This window comes from Aquarana catesbeiana, linkage group LG07 (assembly GCF_042186555.1).
Source record: "Aquarana catesbeiana isolate 2022-GZ linkage group LG07, ASM4218655v1, whole genome shotgun sequence".
In the NCBI taxonomy this organism is placed as follows: domain Eukaryota; kingdom Metazoa; phylum Chordata; class Amphibia; order Anura; family Ranidae; genus Aquarana; species Aquarana catesbeiana.
The window spans coordinates 137,146,640-137,162,236 of record NC_133330.1 but is presented as its reverse complement, the minus strand read 5'-3'; the positions used below and the strand labels follow the sequence as shown (position 1 = coordinate 137,162,236).

Here is a 15,597-nt window from a genome sequence, read left to right as displayed (position 1 = left end):
GAATGTGTGAGGAGCAATGCCTTATGGGACATGTAGTCCTGGGCAGGAAGTGAGTGGTTCTAAAGGCAAAGGTTTTCTTTACCTTGCTATTGGGGAACTCTATACTGTACTTTAATGCACAGCAAAAAGCAGTGTAGAAACAGATCAAAAGCAAACTGCATAGGTGTGTACCAAGCCTTATGATGGCCACATGGATCCATTTTCAGACGAGAATTTTCATATGAAAAATCTTTGTACATTCCCTGAATGAAAGAATGTTGTTTGAAATTTTCACTTGCTTTTAACATTTTGTTTTAAAATGAATGCAATTTCTGAACGAAAACCACATACACTGTCTGAAAATTCCTTTAACCAAGCAGTTTTCTATTATTTCTAAATTTTCTTGTCACTGTGGTTGAAAATGAACATCGATTTAACCCCACTAACGATTCGATAATCGAACAAACGCTCTTAAAATGACATTCCCTTTTTATTATTATTTATATTATTATATTTACCACTGCATAGAGATATTTAAGAATAAATTGCCTTTTTTTTTTTTAAATTTTACATATTAACTAAATTTATACACAACGCTTTTTTTATTTTTTTAGGTTAACTGATTATGAAAATAATCCTTAGTTGCAGCCCTAGTTATGTCTCACACATGGCATAGGCATACTTGCAACTGCACCCCTGTGAGACTTTTTCACAGCCTTGCCACATAGAGAAGCGCAACATCCAAGGAGTATTTTAGGCATTATCCACCTTAAAGGGGTTGTAAAGGTAAATTTTTTTTTTTTTTTTTTTTTTTTCACCTTAATGCATTCTATGCATTAAGGTGAAAAAACATCTGACAATACCAGCCCCCCCGTTTTACTTACCTGACCCCTCGAAAGTCCCGCGCTCGCCCCCGACATCCTCTTCGCCGCTCAGCCTGGCCGTTGATTGGTTACAGTGGATGGATTGAAAGCAGCGCAGCCATTGTCTCGCGCTGCTGTCAATCACTTCCAATGACGTGGTGCGCCAGGCCGAGTGATACAGTGAGCAGCTATGGCTGCTGGCTGTATCACAGGAGCGCGCCTGCAAGCACTCAACACCATGCGAGGGAGCTTGCATGAAAGTATTGAGTCCTTGCGGGGGCAAGCCGAGACAGCTACCAAGGGACCCCAGAAGACCAGGTTCGGGGCCACTCTGTGCAAAACTAGCTGCACAGTGGAGGTAAGTATAACATGTTTGTTATTTAAAAAAAAAAAAAAAAAAGATCTTTAGTGTTCCTTTAAGACCAGACCTTATTCTGACACTTTGTTTACAAGTATAAATCTGTATTTTTGCTAGAAAATGTCTTGGAACCCCAAACGTTATATATTTTTTGTAGCAGAGGCCCTAGAGAATAAAATAGTGAGTTTTGGAAATGTTTGTCACATGGTATTTGCGCAACAGTTTTTCGAGCGCTATTTTACACACTAACTCATAAATACATTTAAATTTTACAGCGGTGGCAGTGGGGATTTTATACACACAAACACACTCCAGGGTCTGCAGCATGTTGGAGTGTGCCCTTTTCCGACACTGGTACTCACCGGGTTTGGGGACTTTTGACACATGGGGTCTTGTTAAAAATGTATATTAATAGGTGGTGGTTGTGTGTTTGTTTTTTTTTGGGGGGGAGGGGGGAGGTGGGGGGCCCTTCCACTTTAACCACTTGCCATCCAGGCCAATTCTGACATTTCTCCCCTACATGTAAAACTCATCCATTTTTTTTTTTTTTTTTGCTAAAAAATTACATAGAACCCCCAAACATTATTTATATATTTTTTAAGCAAAGACACTAGAGAATACAATGGCAGTCGTTGCAACTTTTTATCTCGCACGGTATTTGCACAGCAATTTTTCGAACGTGTTTTTTTTTTTTTTTTTTTTTTTTTTTTTTTGGGAAAAAAACGAGTTCATGCTTTAAAAAACCCCAAAACATTAAAGTTAGCCCAATTTTTTTTGCATAATGTAAAAGATGAAGTTACGCCGAGTAGATAGATACCTAACATGTAATGCTTCAAAATTGCACACGCTCGTGGAATGGCGCCAAACTTTGGTACTTAAAAATCCCCATAGGCGACACTTTAAAATGTTTTACTGGTTGCATGTTTTGAGTTACAGAGGAGGTCTAGGGCTAGAATTATTGCTCTCGCTCTAACGTTCGTGGCAATACCTCACATGTGTGGTTTGAACAACGTTTTCATACATGGGCAGGACTTGCGTATGCGTTTGCTTCTGCGTGCAAGCCCACAGGGACAGGGGCGCTTTACATTTTTGTTTTTTTTTGTTTCACACTTTCTTAAAAATAAAAAATGTTGATCGCTTTTATTCCTATTACAAGGAATGTAAATATCCCTTGTATTAGGAATATGGCATGATCGGTCCTCTTTACAGTGAGATATGGGCTCAATAAGACCCCACATCTTACCTCTAGGCAAAAAAAAAAATCTCTGCTTCCCAGCCGAGGTGGCGCCATTTGTTTGAATGCAGAGGCCCGGCGTGACATCATAACATCGCGCCCAGGCTCCGGACGATCACAGAGACTCTGATGACCGTCTGGTCCACTGGACATCTCTATGGTAAACATCTGGGGCCAGCGTATCCGTTCTCCGATTTACCGGTGGAAGCGGTGAGTCGGTAGAAGCACCGGTAGGAAGAAGGGGACATCCCCTCTCGCCGCCCGTCAGAACGATCAAGTGGTGGAACAGCCGCTATTAGTATTCTTATGGTGTAGGGAATTACCCTTTGAAAAAGACGATATCTGAATGATGCCTGTAGCTGCAGGCATCATTCAGATATCCCTGCTCAAAGTCAAGGACGTCCTATTGCATACCTTGGGTGGGAAGTAGTTAAAGTGGTTGTAAATCCTTTTTAAAAAAAAAACCTGCAAGACCAGGACATGCTGAAAAAGCTGATATCTGAATGATGCCTGTAGCTGCAGGCATAATTCTGATATCCTCGTACAAAGTCAAGGACATCATATGACGGTGGGCGGGAAGTGGTTAAAACGTGCTTTTTTTTTTTTTTTTTTTTTTTTTTTTTTACACAAAGTTGTCCATTTATACAATATTTCTAACACATAGCATGTACATACCAAAAATGACACCCCAAAATAGATTCTCCTACTCCTCCTGAGTACGGTGATACCACATGTATGAGACTTCCACAGCCTGGCCACATACAGAGGCCGAGTATTGCACAGGGTATTTCTGAGCATAGAGGGATGACTGAGCATGGATGGATGTGGCTCTGTGTCACAGAGCAGCTCTGTGGGCACTACAGATGCAGCCCACAGCGCTGCTGCCATCCGATCCCTCCCCCTCTGTACCGATCAGAGGGGAGAGAGGAACCGGCGTCATGACATGATGCCGGTTCGTTTACAAGTGATCGCTCCGTCATTTGACGCGCAAGAGCGTAATTCTGGGAGAACGTCATAGTACGCCCTCCCGGGATTAAGCAACCGCCCTGTAGCCGTCATTCGGCTATGGGCCGGTTGTTAAGTGGTTAAATGCATTTTAGCCTAACATGAGAGTGTAGGCATTGGAATTCGGTGAGTGCGTTTCTTTAGGAGGGTTGAATCACAAATACGCTGGTGTGGTGGATGGAATAGGAGGACCTCACATCGAGTTTGGATTCATTTGAAGACTTTATGGACTATTTTTTCCGCTCATTATTTTTGATTAGTTTTATTTTTTCACTTGTCACAGGGTGCAATCAGTATTTATTGTTTAATATTTCCATTTTTCACAAAACACTAAATATACATATATATATTACACACACAGTGGGGACGGAAAGTATTCAGACCCCCTTAAATTTTTCACTCTTTGTTATATTGCAGCCATTTGCTAAATTAATTTAAGTTAATTTTTTTCCCTCATTAATGTACACATAGCACCCCATATTGACAGAAAAATACAGAATTGTTGACATTTTTGCAGATTTATTAAAAAAGAAAAGCTGAAATATCACATGGTCCTAAGTATTCAGACCCTTTGCTCAGTATTTAGTAGAGGCACCCTTTTGATCGAATACAGCCATGAGTCTTTTTGGGAAAGATGCTACAAGTTTTTCACACCTGTATTTGGGGATCCTATGCCATTCCTCCTTGCAGATCCTCTCCAGTTCTGTCAGGTTGGATGGTAAATGTTTGTGGACAGACATTTTTAGGTCTCTCCAGAGATGTTCAATTGGGTTTAAGTCAGGGCTCTGTCTGGGCCATTCAAGAACAGTCACGGAGTTGTTGTGAAGCCACTCCTTTGTTATTTTAGCTGTGTGCAGTCTGAGGTCCTGAGCACTCTGGAGAAGGTTTTCATCCAGGATATCCCTGTACTTGGCCGCATTCATCTTTCCCTCGGTTGCAACCAGTCGTCCTGTCCCTGCAGCTGAAAAACACCCCCACAGCATGATGCTGCCACCACCATGCTTCACTGTTGGGACTGTATTGGACAGGTGATGAGCAGTGCCTGGTTTTCTCCACACATACAGCTTAGAATTAGGGCCAAAAAGTTCTATCTTGGTCTCATTAGACCAAAGAATCTTCTTTCTCACCATCTTGGAGTCTTTTAGGTGTTTTATTAGCAAACTCCATGCGGGCTTTCATGTGTCTTGCACTGAGGAGAGGCTTCTGGCCACTCTGCCATAAAGCCCCGACTGGTGGAGGGCTGCAGTGATGGTTGACTTTCTACAACTTTCTCCCATCTCCCGACTGCATCTCTGGAGCTCAGCTACAGTGATTTTGGGTTCTTCTTTACCTCTCTCACCAAGGCTCTTCTCCCCCGATAGCTCAGTTTGGCCGGACGGCCAGCTCTAGGAAGGGTTCTGGTCATCCCAAACGTCTTCCAGTTAAGGTTTATGGAGGCCACTGTGCTCTTAGGAACCTTAAGTGCAGCAGAATTTTTTTTGTAACCTTGGCCAGATCTGTGCCTTGCCACAATTCTTTCTCTGAGCTCTTCAGGCAGTTCCTTTTGACCTCATGATTCTCATTTGCTCTGACATGCACTGTGAGCTGTAAGGTCTTATATAGACAGGTGTGTGGCTTTCCTAATCAAGTCCAATCAAACAAAGCTGGACTCAAATGAAGGTGTAGAACCATTTCAAGGATGATCAGAAGAAATGGACAGCACCTGAGTTAAATATGAGTGTCACAGCAAAGGGTCTGAATACTTAGGACCATGTGATATTTTCAGTTTTTCTTTTTTAATAAATCTGAAAAAATGTCAACAATTCTGTGTTTTTCTGTCAATATGGGGTGCTGTGTGTACATTAATGAGGAAAAAAAAAATGAACTTAAATAATTTTAGCAAATGGCTGCAATATAACAAAGAGTGAAAAATTTAAGGGGGTCTGAATACTTTCCGTCCCCACTGTGTGTGTGTGTGTGTGTGTGTGTATGTATGTATGTATGTATGTATGTATGTATGTATGTATGTGTGTGTGTGTGTGTATGTATAATATATATATGTGTATATTTAGTTATTTAGTGTTTTGCAGTCATATGTCACTTTGGGGTGAACAAACACCTGCTTTAGCACACATTTAGCGCCACTAATTTGGCTCATTGTTTTATATATATATATATATATATATTTATATATATATATATATATATATATATATATATATATATAATTTTTCTTTGACAAGTGGTTAAAGTACAGCTCTCAATTTTACCTAGCTGCCTTAGCACTGAAGATTCGGATGGAGAAGTTTATTTTAATTGTATTTATTTAATTTAAAAAAAAAAAGAGCACATCCTCTGTGTGTTACAGAGAGAAGGGCCCAGTGCGGGATAAATGCCCGCAAAGAGGTTCCAAATCAGCATTCCAGCCTCAAAGCTGTAAAAAAGGGACTAGACATGACAAATCGCAGAGTGGCATGCAGCTGGATAGATGCCCGTTGTCACAGCATTCCAGATCTCCCTCGCCCTTACCTCACTTTAGTCGCTCGGACCCGAGCCAAGGGAGGTCAAGACATCAGAAAGCCTCTAGAAAGAGCAAATCCAGCCGCAGACACATTAGAAGAGCCTCTTCTTCGGATAGGTCTTCATTGCCAGCCCAGGCAGAAGAAAGATCCTGTTGGGCCTGCTCAACTGAGGTCTTCAGAGGAAAGCAGGTATGTGCATCTTGCTTCAAGTAGGCGGCTCAGGACAGTGCTGCGAAAGCACGCCAGGTTAAATTCTACATTAAGCATGCAGTCAAGGAAAGGGTTAAAGAGTGTTTCAAGGAATCCTGCTCATCCTGCTGTATCATCAGCATCTGCAGATTCAGAGCATGTGTTTTCAGTGCGTTTTAACTCTGAAGTTGATGGCGATTTGGAACAATCTGACGCTGAGATTGTCTCGGAATCGCATACAATTGATTTTTGCACTGGTTCCCACCTTGGTTAAGGCTGTTAAGAATGCGATGAAGTGGCGGGAAGAATCGTCACCTCCAAAGAAACAGCAAAGATACTACCCATATTTAAAGAAATCGTTACCTTCCTTCCCATTTATTTCTGAAATTAAAGAAGTAATTTACAATGAGTGGGCGGAGCCTGAGAAGAAGCACAATGTGCATAATAGAGTATCGAAGCTGTACCCCTTGGGACACTATGCCTAAGGTGGATGCTTCATTACGTAGATTCGTCTGCCGCATTCCGCTGGAGGATTTGGTGTCTTTTAGGGATCCTATGGATCGCAGAATAAAAGCAGACCTAAAAAGGTTGTATAGTTTGGCCTGAAGACTGGCGGTATTACTTCTGTGACAGCAGCACTTGGGCTGGATTCGCACCTGTGCGTTTTGCGGATTTGCACTACTGTCCATTTACCATGGTCTCCTATGGAACACCTACTGTGGTGCGGGTCTACGGAATGCGGGAAGCACTGGGAGTGCATGGGTGTAAATCCAGCTTTAGAGTGTGGGTAGCGGAGCTGGTGGATGTTCGGATAAAAGTCTAGGAAGTGGCAGTTCTTCTCCTTTGCAGTTTTCAAGACTGCTGTAGAGTTTGTGGCTGAAGTGGCTGTCGACCAGGTCAAGATGACAGCAAAGATAATGGCTCATTCCGTCACAGCTCGCAGAGCCTTATGTTTGAAGCATTGGTCGGGCGATAAGGCTTCTAAGCACAGTCTGTGTTCGGTTCCATTCGACGGGAAGCTACTCTTTGGGGAGACTTGAAATCAGCAATTCAGTGGGTTTCCGGTGGCAGATCTGGCCTAAGCCCACAGAAGAGAAAAAGACAACAGCAGCCCTTTCGGTTTAACAAGAGATCCAAAGAAGGATTCAGAGAGTCCAGTGCTTACAGACAGTTTTTCAGACAGTGGAAGGGAGCCGGTTCAACCTTCCAGAAACCTTCCAAACCGAGGGCCAATGAAGGTCCTAAGGCTTCAAATAAATCCTTCTGAAGGTGTCTCTGCTTAACCCTCTCAAGTAGAAGCAAGACTAGCCCAATTCGGGGGGGGGGAGGGGGGGGGTTGGGCGGACAAATTACAGGATGCCTGGATTGCAGCCTGGATTCGATCACGTTATCGTCTCGAGTTGAGAACAAGGCCCCCTCAGGCCTTGTTCGTAGAAACTGGACTTCTTATGGATTTGGAAAGGAGGCAAAGTTTGCAAGGATATATAGGGGAGCTGTTGGCAGCAAGGGCCATCCTTCCAGTTCCAAGGCACGAATTGGGTCAAAGAGTACGTTCCCCTCTGTTTTTGGTCCCAGAGGCTTCAGGGGGTTTCGGACCAGTTTTTGACCTCCAAAGTTGAATTCTTACATGAAGGTTCCACCATTCAAAATAGAGTCAGTGGAAACTATCGTTTCGGTTGTGGAGTCAGGAGACTGGATGGTTTCCATCGATCTGGTGGATGCGTATCTTCATGTTTCAATAGACGCATCCTACCATCGCTTTCTCAGGTTTTCCGTAGAAAGCTCTCATTTTCATATTTAATGTCTCCCATTCGGTCTCTGCACGACTCCGAGAATGTTTTCAAAGCTACTGCCTGCTGTCATCGCGACTCTCAGGGTCAAGGGAGTGCAAATATTCCATTATCTAGACGACATGCTACTTTTGGGTCCGTCAAATGAGCTCCTTCTAGTTCATGTGAATTTCACCTGCAAAACACTAGCTCATTGCGGTTTGCTGATCAACTTTCGGAAGAGCCAGATGCATCCGACCCAAATGTTGGAGTATTTAGGAGTACAGTTCGACACGGATCGGGGTCGTGTTTCTCTTCCTCAAAGGAAGATCCAGTGTCAGACAAAAGCAGTGATGGCCAGGCCTTCTATGATGGTGAAGGAATGCATGCAGTATCTGGGGGTTCTATCAGCCACAGTTCCAGTAGTCCTGTGGGTCAGGTGGCACAGAAGGAGGTTTCATTGCAACTTTCTTCTTCTTCAGTGGGTTCGTCACTCCTTGTTCCAGAAAATCTATCTGCCAATTCCGATAATCTGGTCCCTGGTTTGGTGGTCAGTAGCTTGCAATCTTTCCCACGGTCTTCCGTTGAAGGCTCCAGATCCAATAGCGGTGACGACCAATGCCAGACTGGCAGGCACTGCCTGGGACAGCAGGTTCAAGGCCAATGGAACCTTTATGGGGTGAAGAGTTCAAATTTCCTGGTATTGGATGCTGTCAGACGCGCTCTCTTAGCGTTCCAATCTATGTTGCGAGGTCGAGCTGTCAGGATTCTTTTGGACAACTAAACTACAGTGACTTATGTGTCTCCTCAAGGGGGCACAAGAAGTCGTCCTCTCCTTCAGGTGGCATGCCAATCTTCCTATGGGCAGAGAAGAATTTCGGATCTCTTTCACTCATCTTATCTCCCAGAGCCTGGGAATGTTTTAGCAGATCGCTTGAGTCGAGGCTTTGGGGATCACAACGAATGGGGCCTCAACCCCAAGTACCTACGCAAGATCTTCCAGGGTCTGGGGGACGCCTTCGATAGATCTTATGGCATTGAAGAATTGTCAACTGCCTTGCTTCTTCTCCCGGACCTGGCATCCACAGGAGTTGGGTCAGGGGTGCTCTGTCCAGGTCTAGGAACTTTGCCTTGGTGTATGTGTTCTCGCCGCTTCCATTGGCTCTCAAAATCCTGCTGAAGATTCAGCGAGAAAGGGTCATGGCAATAGTAGTCCTACCTTACTGGCTCAGGGAGCCGTGGTTCCCTCTGGCTTGGAGGATAAAGTTGGGCTCACCAATCCCACTGCCTCCTTGTCAAAATCTCCTTCTGCAGAGTGGGGCCTGACACCCGAACTGCAGGAGGATGAAGTTAATGACTTGGAAGTGAGGGGGGGGGGGCTTTAACTGGCTTGGGGTCTCTCGGGCGGTGTAGTGGAGACATTATTACAGGCTCGTAAAAGGTCCACGAATGTAACCTATCTGGAATACTACAGAAAGGGGTTGGGACCTTGGATCTCCTTCAGTATCTAACATTTTGGAGTTTCTGCAGAGTGGTCTCTAAGGGTTAGCTTATAATTTCCTGAAGGGTCAAATCCCCCGCCTTGTTGGCTATGTCGTGTACAAGATATGCCCTACATCCGTTTGGTGATCTGATTTTTAGGGGCAGCCATAGAAATCAGACCTCCATTGAAATAGTTTTTTTCCAAAAGAGGACTTAACACTACTCTTGGGAACATTGCTGGTTCCTCCGTTTGATCAAGCTTTCTCTTGTTCATTATTCCTTTTAACAGGGTTTTTTTTTTTTTTTTTTTTTTTTTTCTTTTACTAGCCGTTGCCTCAGCCAGAGGAGTCTCCGAGTTGTGCGCCTTCTCATCTAAAGAACCATATTGTTTGGTGCTCCCAGACAAGATAGTCCTTAGGCCGATACCGAGCTTTCTACCTAAGGTGCCCACATAATTTCGTATGAACTTGGAGGTCATTCTCCCAGCTTTTCCGGCGTATACAGCTGATGTGTGGAGTAGGTTAGACCTGGTCTCTGCGGTTTCAACCTACCTGAAATGGACTAAAAGCTTTTGAAAACAAGATTAGCTGTAGGTTTTCCCAATGGAGCCTAAAAAGGGTATGCCAGCAACATCCAGAGTTGTGTCTTCCTGGTTTGTCAAGACCATACATATTGCATACAAAACACTGGGCCTTCCTCCTCCTTCAGAGATCAAAGCACATTCGACGAGGGGTATGGCATTATCCTGGGCAGCATACGCGAAGGTCGCCCCTGAGGTAGTTTGCAGAGCAGCAAGCTGGAGTGCGCCCAACACCTTTTTTATTAGGCATTACAGGCTTAATATGGCTTGTCTGCCTGAGGAAATATTTTGGCTCTACGGTTGTTATGGTGGCTGTTGCCCATTAAAAAATTTGAGTAGCCTTGAGGGTTTAGCTTATTTTTTTTATTTTTTGTCTTCCCTCCCTTCTTAATATTACTTGGTACATTCCATAGTAGGCTGACATGGGGAGGTCCCGGAATAAGTTGTCCATACTTACCGTAATTTACTGTAATTTTCTTTTCCTGGATCCTCCCCATGTCAGCCGGGGATTCCCACCCAGTTTATCCGTTGTGAGGTGTTTTTTTTTTTTTTTTTTGAACACTTGTGTGGGCAGACAGCTACCCTTTATGGGCTAAGAAAGAGGTGGTCCTAGAGGGGTCAGAGGGGGCGGAGCTGACAACATAGTAGGCTGACATGGGGAGGATCCAATAAAGAAAAATTACAGTAAGTATGGACAACAACTTTCCTTAATATATATTTGTTGCAATACTTTGTCACACTGTACTTGCGCAGTGGTCTTACAAACACATTTTCTTTTTTTTTTTTGAATAAGAAAACACTAAAGTTGGCTTTTTTTTTTTTTTTTTTTTTTTTTTTTTTTTTTTTTTAGAGGCCCTTTTTAGGGGCGGAAGTGATGTTTGACATGGGCATAGTCGAGTGGGGGGCCATCTTGCCCTCTTTCGCCTTCCTGTCCATTGCTCCAGGGGATCAGATTGTTTCCCCCTTTACCAATTGCTCCAGTAATTGCAGAAATTACTGGAAAGCGGCAGGAGCACCTCTCCCGCTGCCTATAAAAGTGATCCGTGGCAAATCCACCGCTGGGACAACTTTATTTCCAGGGTGGATTTGATTTAAATCAAGTTGATTTTTAAATCGTGATTTAAATCATAATTCCTAAAGAGCAACGGTCATCTCTGTCCCGCAGCGGCTTCTCCTCTGTCCCGCTGTTGTCTCAGCGACAGTCCCATTCATTTTAACCACTTGCTTACTGGGCACTTAAACCCCCCTCCTGTCCAGACCAATTTTCAGCTTTCAGCGCTGTCGCACTTTGAATGACAATTGCGTGGTCATACAACACGGTACCCAAATGAAATTTTTATCATTTTTTTTCCCACAAATAGAGCTTTCTTTTGATGGTATTTGATCACCTCTACGGTTTTTATTTTTTGTTAAAAAAATTTTAAAAGACAGAATTTTTGAAAAAAAATTATATATTTTTTTATATTTTGTTATCAATTTTTGCAAACAGTTAATTTTTCTCCTTCGTTGATGTACGCTGATGGGGCGGCACTGATGGACACCGATAGGTGGCAGTGATGGGCACTGATGGGTGGCGGTTATGGGCACTGATGGGTGGCAGTGTTGGGCACTGACTGATGGCAGCACTGCTAGGTGGCACTAATAGGTGGCACTTGTGGGCATTGATAGGTGGCACTTGTGGGCTTTAATAGGTGGCACTTGTGGGCTTTAATAGGTGGCACTTGTGGGTTTTAATAGGTGGCACTTGTGGGTTTTAATAGGTGGCACTTGTGGGTTTTAATAGGTGGCACTTGTGGGCACTGGCAGATGGCACTTGGAGGCACAGATGAGGCATCTGTGCCTCCTTCCTCTTCGGGACCGATGTCCCTTTGACATGAGCCGGTGATCGGCTTTTTTTTCCTCCTCACGCTGTCAGCGTGAGGAGAAAACGAAACCGATCACCGAGCTTTTGTTTACATCATGTGACCAGCTGTCATTGGCTGACAGCTGATCACATGGTAAGGGGCCAGGACCGGCCCCTTACTCGGATCTGTGATCATCCGAGTCTCCGTGACTCGGTGATCACAGCGCGCACACCGCGCGACCTGCAGGGTGCGCGCGGTGCGCGTGCATAGGGGAGGACGTCATATGACGTCCTCCCGGAGATTGAGGTCCGCGCTGTAGCCGTCATTCGGCTATGGCCCGGACCTCAAGTGGTTAATGGGACAGCTGGTGATGCGGCAGTGACACCACAAGGTGAGGGATGTGGTGAAAGCTTGTGAGTGGATGCCCGCCAACAGGCGCTGCCATGATGGATCTCAAGTGACAGGTGCTCTTCAAATGTATGGACTTATTCTTGCTGGTCATTAGAATCTTTAATATTTGCAAACAAAATGAAGGCTTCCTATTTAGACTAATAAGCTGTCAGGTTAGTAAAACAGCAATTTCCCCCCTCACCTTCCAGGAGAGCTACTTGAGAGATGATTTGGCTCCGCCCTCTACAGCAAACACAAATCGGATACAATTCAAAAGGCCCCTCCCTTTCCTCTGACCCTCAGTTGTTTTGTGTTTCCAGACCCTCCAGGAGCACCGACGCGTTTGTTTGTTTTCTTAAGGTCTGGTAACTGTGGTTGGTGGACCCCCCCTTCTCTGGTTTCATCCAGGACTAGTTGTGGCCAAGTCCTGGATGATAGTCTGTTCCAGAAGGGTTCCCTATTTCTAAGGGTTACTTGCCTATGTGAGTGGTGGCAACTCCCTTCCATTTTTCTCCAGCGCTGCTGTGTGGAACTGTGTCCTCCTAAATGATTAATTTCGGTGTACCAAGATGGCGTCAGGAGGACTTTCAGTGACGCAGCAAGATGGCGCCGGAAGTCACATGACGCACTTCCGGACGCTGAGTTTTTTTAAAGAAGCATGGCGTGGAGACACTGAGGACATTCTGCAGGGGAAAAGTTTGCTAAAAATGCCATTCTATGTGCAGTTTTTCAGTACAACAGCAGTCTTCTCTACGGCCGTTCTCTGCTTGCTTCATGGAGCTTGAGGACAGGTCTGAGGATGGAGCATCCGCTCGTATTGAACCAGCATCCGGGTCCCATACTGCCCCCAAGGTAAGCCCTTGTCTGTGGATAGTTCTACAGCAAGGGACTTTTTTTGCATGGAACCTTTTTATTTATGGTCCTTGTTTCTGCTTTTTTATTTCCTAGGCCAAACCGGTGAAGAAAAAATGTGGGAACTGTAGGGCCAGGCTTTCTGATAGTTATCAAAATTGGCGAAATAATTTCGCACAAATATTAGTAAATATTTCAAAATATAAATATCCAGTGGGAATAAATAAAATAAGTAGCTGGAATAAAAACATAAATGTGCACAGTGAAATTAAATTAGATAAGGTGTTGATTCATAATAGTGTCTTAGTGTATATATTAATGATGACCTGGTGAAAGCATAATGGGATTATGCTATATAAGTGCACTTCAAATAGTGTATATAAAACTAGGTAAAAAATGGATAAATAATATTATTATTAATAAAAGAAGTCCAAAGTTCTTGCAATGGGTGAAAAAATGTGGGATTCAATGATGTTAATTATTTTGCCCTCGTTCTAATGCAGCTTCTTTAGTAGTCTGGTCTCCCAGTACTCTTACCTCAGTGCTAGTTATAGCATGCAGTCACCACTAGAGGGATCTCTCGACTTTCCTAGATAGGGGATGTGATTCCTCTGGCTGGTATATTACATCCGTCTTTCTTCGTAAACAGCAGCGGTTCACTATCCAGTCACCTAGTGGAGGCAGTGCCTCAATATAGGGGGAAGAGGGGGGAGGAAAGAGGAATCTCCAATGGTGTAATATGTCAGATAAAAGGATATGTTTATTTAAGAAAAGACATAGACTCTTACACAAAACAGGTAAAAATGGTACAGGGAACAAATTAGGCGTTGTTCCTCGCCTTCTCACATCACTTCCGGTCACGGCTCTATCCGGCCAATCCCTACGCGTTACGTTGCTTCTCACAACTTCAACTGGGGACAGTCCCCAGTTGAATACATTATTAATATTTATTTTTGTTATACATTTTATACACTGATCTATAGTAGCGTGAGAGCACTTCAACAATATTTTCTGATAGTTATAAAAAACTATTTTGTGAGGATTGTATTCCACCCAGAGCTAGATCAGAGTCTTCCTCTTTTAAGGAGTTAATGACTTCTATGAAGGAGGTAGTGGACTCCTTTCAGTCACTTAATGACAGGGTTACTAGTCTAGGCTCTTCCTCATCTAGACCCATAGCCTAAGACCCTTCAAACTCTGCCAGGTCCCTTCCCTTGTTAGTATCTGAGACTATTAGTTCACGCGATACCTCTGATCTGGAAGAAGGTGAGAATCCAGTTTCTTTTTCCAGTTGAGGATATTAATGAACTACTAAAAGCAATCTATACCTCAGAGCAGATTGAGATGCCAAAACAAGCCCAATCTGTACAGGATACAATGTATAGGGGCCTACAGGGACGGAAATCAAAAACTTTTCCGATACACCAGTCTCTTAGGGACATGATTCTGTCTGAATGGAAGAACCTGAAAAAAGGTTGTTCCAATCCAGGGGACACAAAAGAAGATTTCCTTTTCAGTCTGAATTTGAGGAGGTTTACTTTAAGTGTCCTAGATTAGATGCCCCTATGTCGTAGGTGTCCAAAAGACCAGATCTTTCTTTTGAAAATTCTGGGGTCCTTAAAGATCAAATAGATAGAAAGGCTGACTCATTGTTACATAAGGCCTGGGATGTTTCAGCTTTTTCCTTAGGCTCGGCAGTAGCATCCACCTGTGTGGCTAGAAACTTAGACGTATGGGTTCAGCGTCTGGATGATCTTCTTGCATCTGACACCCCCAAAGAAGAGATTAGGGAATCCCTCCTACTCATTGCAAAGTCAGTCGCCTTCTTACTTGATGCAGCAGCAGATTCAGTGAAATCCGCAGCCAGAGCTTCTGCTCTCATTATTTCAGCTAGGCGAGCTATCTGGCTTAAATCTTGGGGAGGTGACCTTACTTCCAAGAATAAGCTCTGTGGCATTCCCTTCCAAGGCAAACTCTTGTTCGGTTCTTCCTTAGAAGAGGTCTTAGCTCATTCGTCTGAGAAAAGTAAAGTAAACGATTCCCTTTTTCCCAGAGGAATAAGCCCCAAAATAAGAGGCCTTTTTGTGGCTTCCAAAACAAGGCTAATTTTAAAGGCAACAGACTAAAAAGAAATGGTCCTTTAACAAAGACAAGCAAAAAGGGGGGGGCTCCCTTTGCTCCTTCAGCTACTTCCAAAAATACCCAGTGACGCCAGGTTTGGGGTAGAGGGAAGATTGTGCCATTTCATCAAGGAATGGGCAGAAATTTCCACCAATTCCTTTATCCTTCAAACTTTGGAAAAGGGTTACAGGCTGGAATTCAAAAGTCTTCCTCCCCAGTTTTTTCCTACCCACCTGCTGAGAGACCAAGAGAGATGGCAAGCCATGTTAAATTTGATTTCTGTGTGGGAAACGGAGGGAGTTATTTCTTCTGTCCCAGCAATTCAGAAGTTCTGGGGATTTTATTCTCACGTCTTCTGGTCAAGAAAGCTTCCGGCGGCTTTCGTATGGTCATAAATTTAAGCGTCCTGAACAAACATAGTTTACAGACG

General features: G+C 43.8%; 1 protein-coding gene across 4 annotated transcripts in view; it reads left to right on the top strand.

Moving 5' to 3' along the window:
• The window catches only part of UBN2 (ubinuclein 2), a 690,706-nt gene that overhangs the window by 1,609 nt on the left and 673,500 nt on the right, over window positions 1-15,597 (top strand). The window lies entirely within an intron of this gene.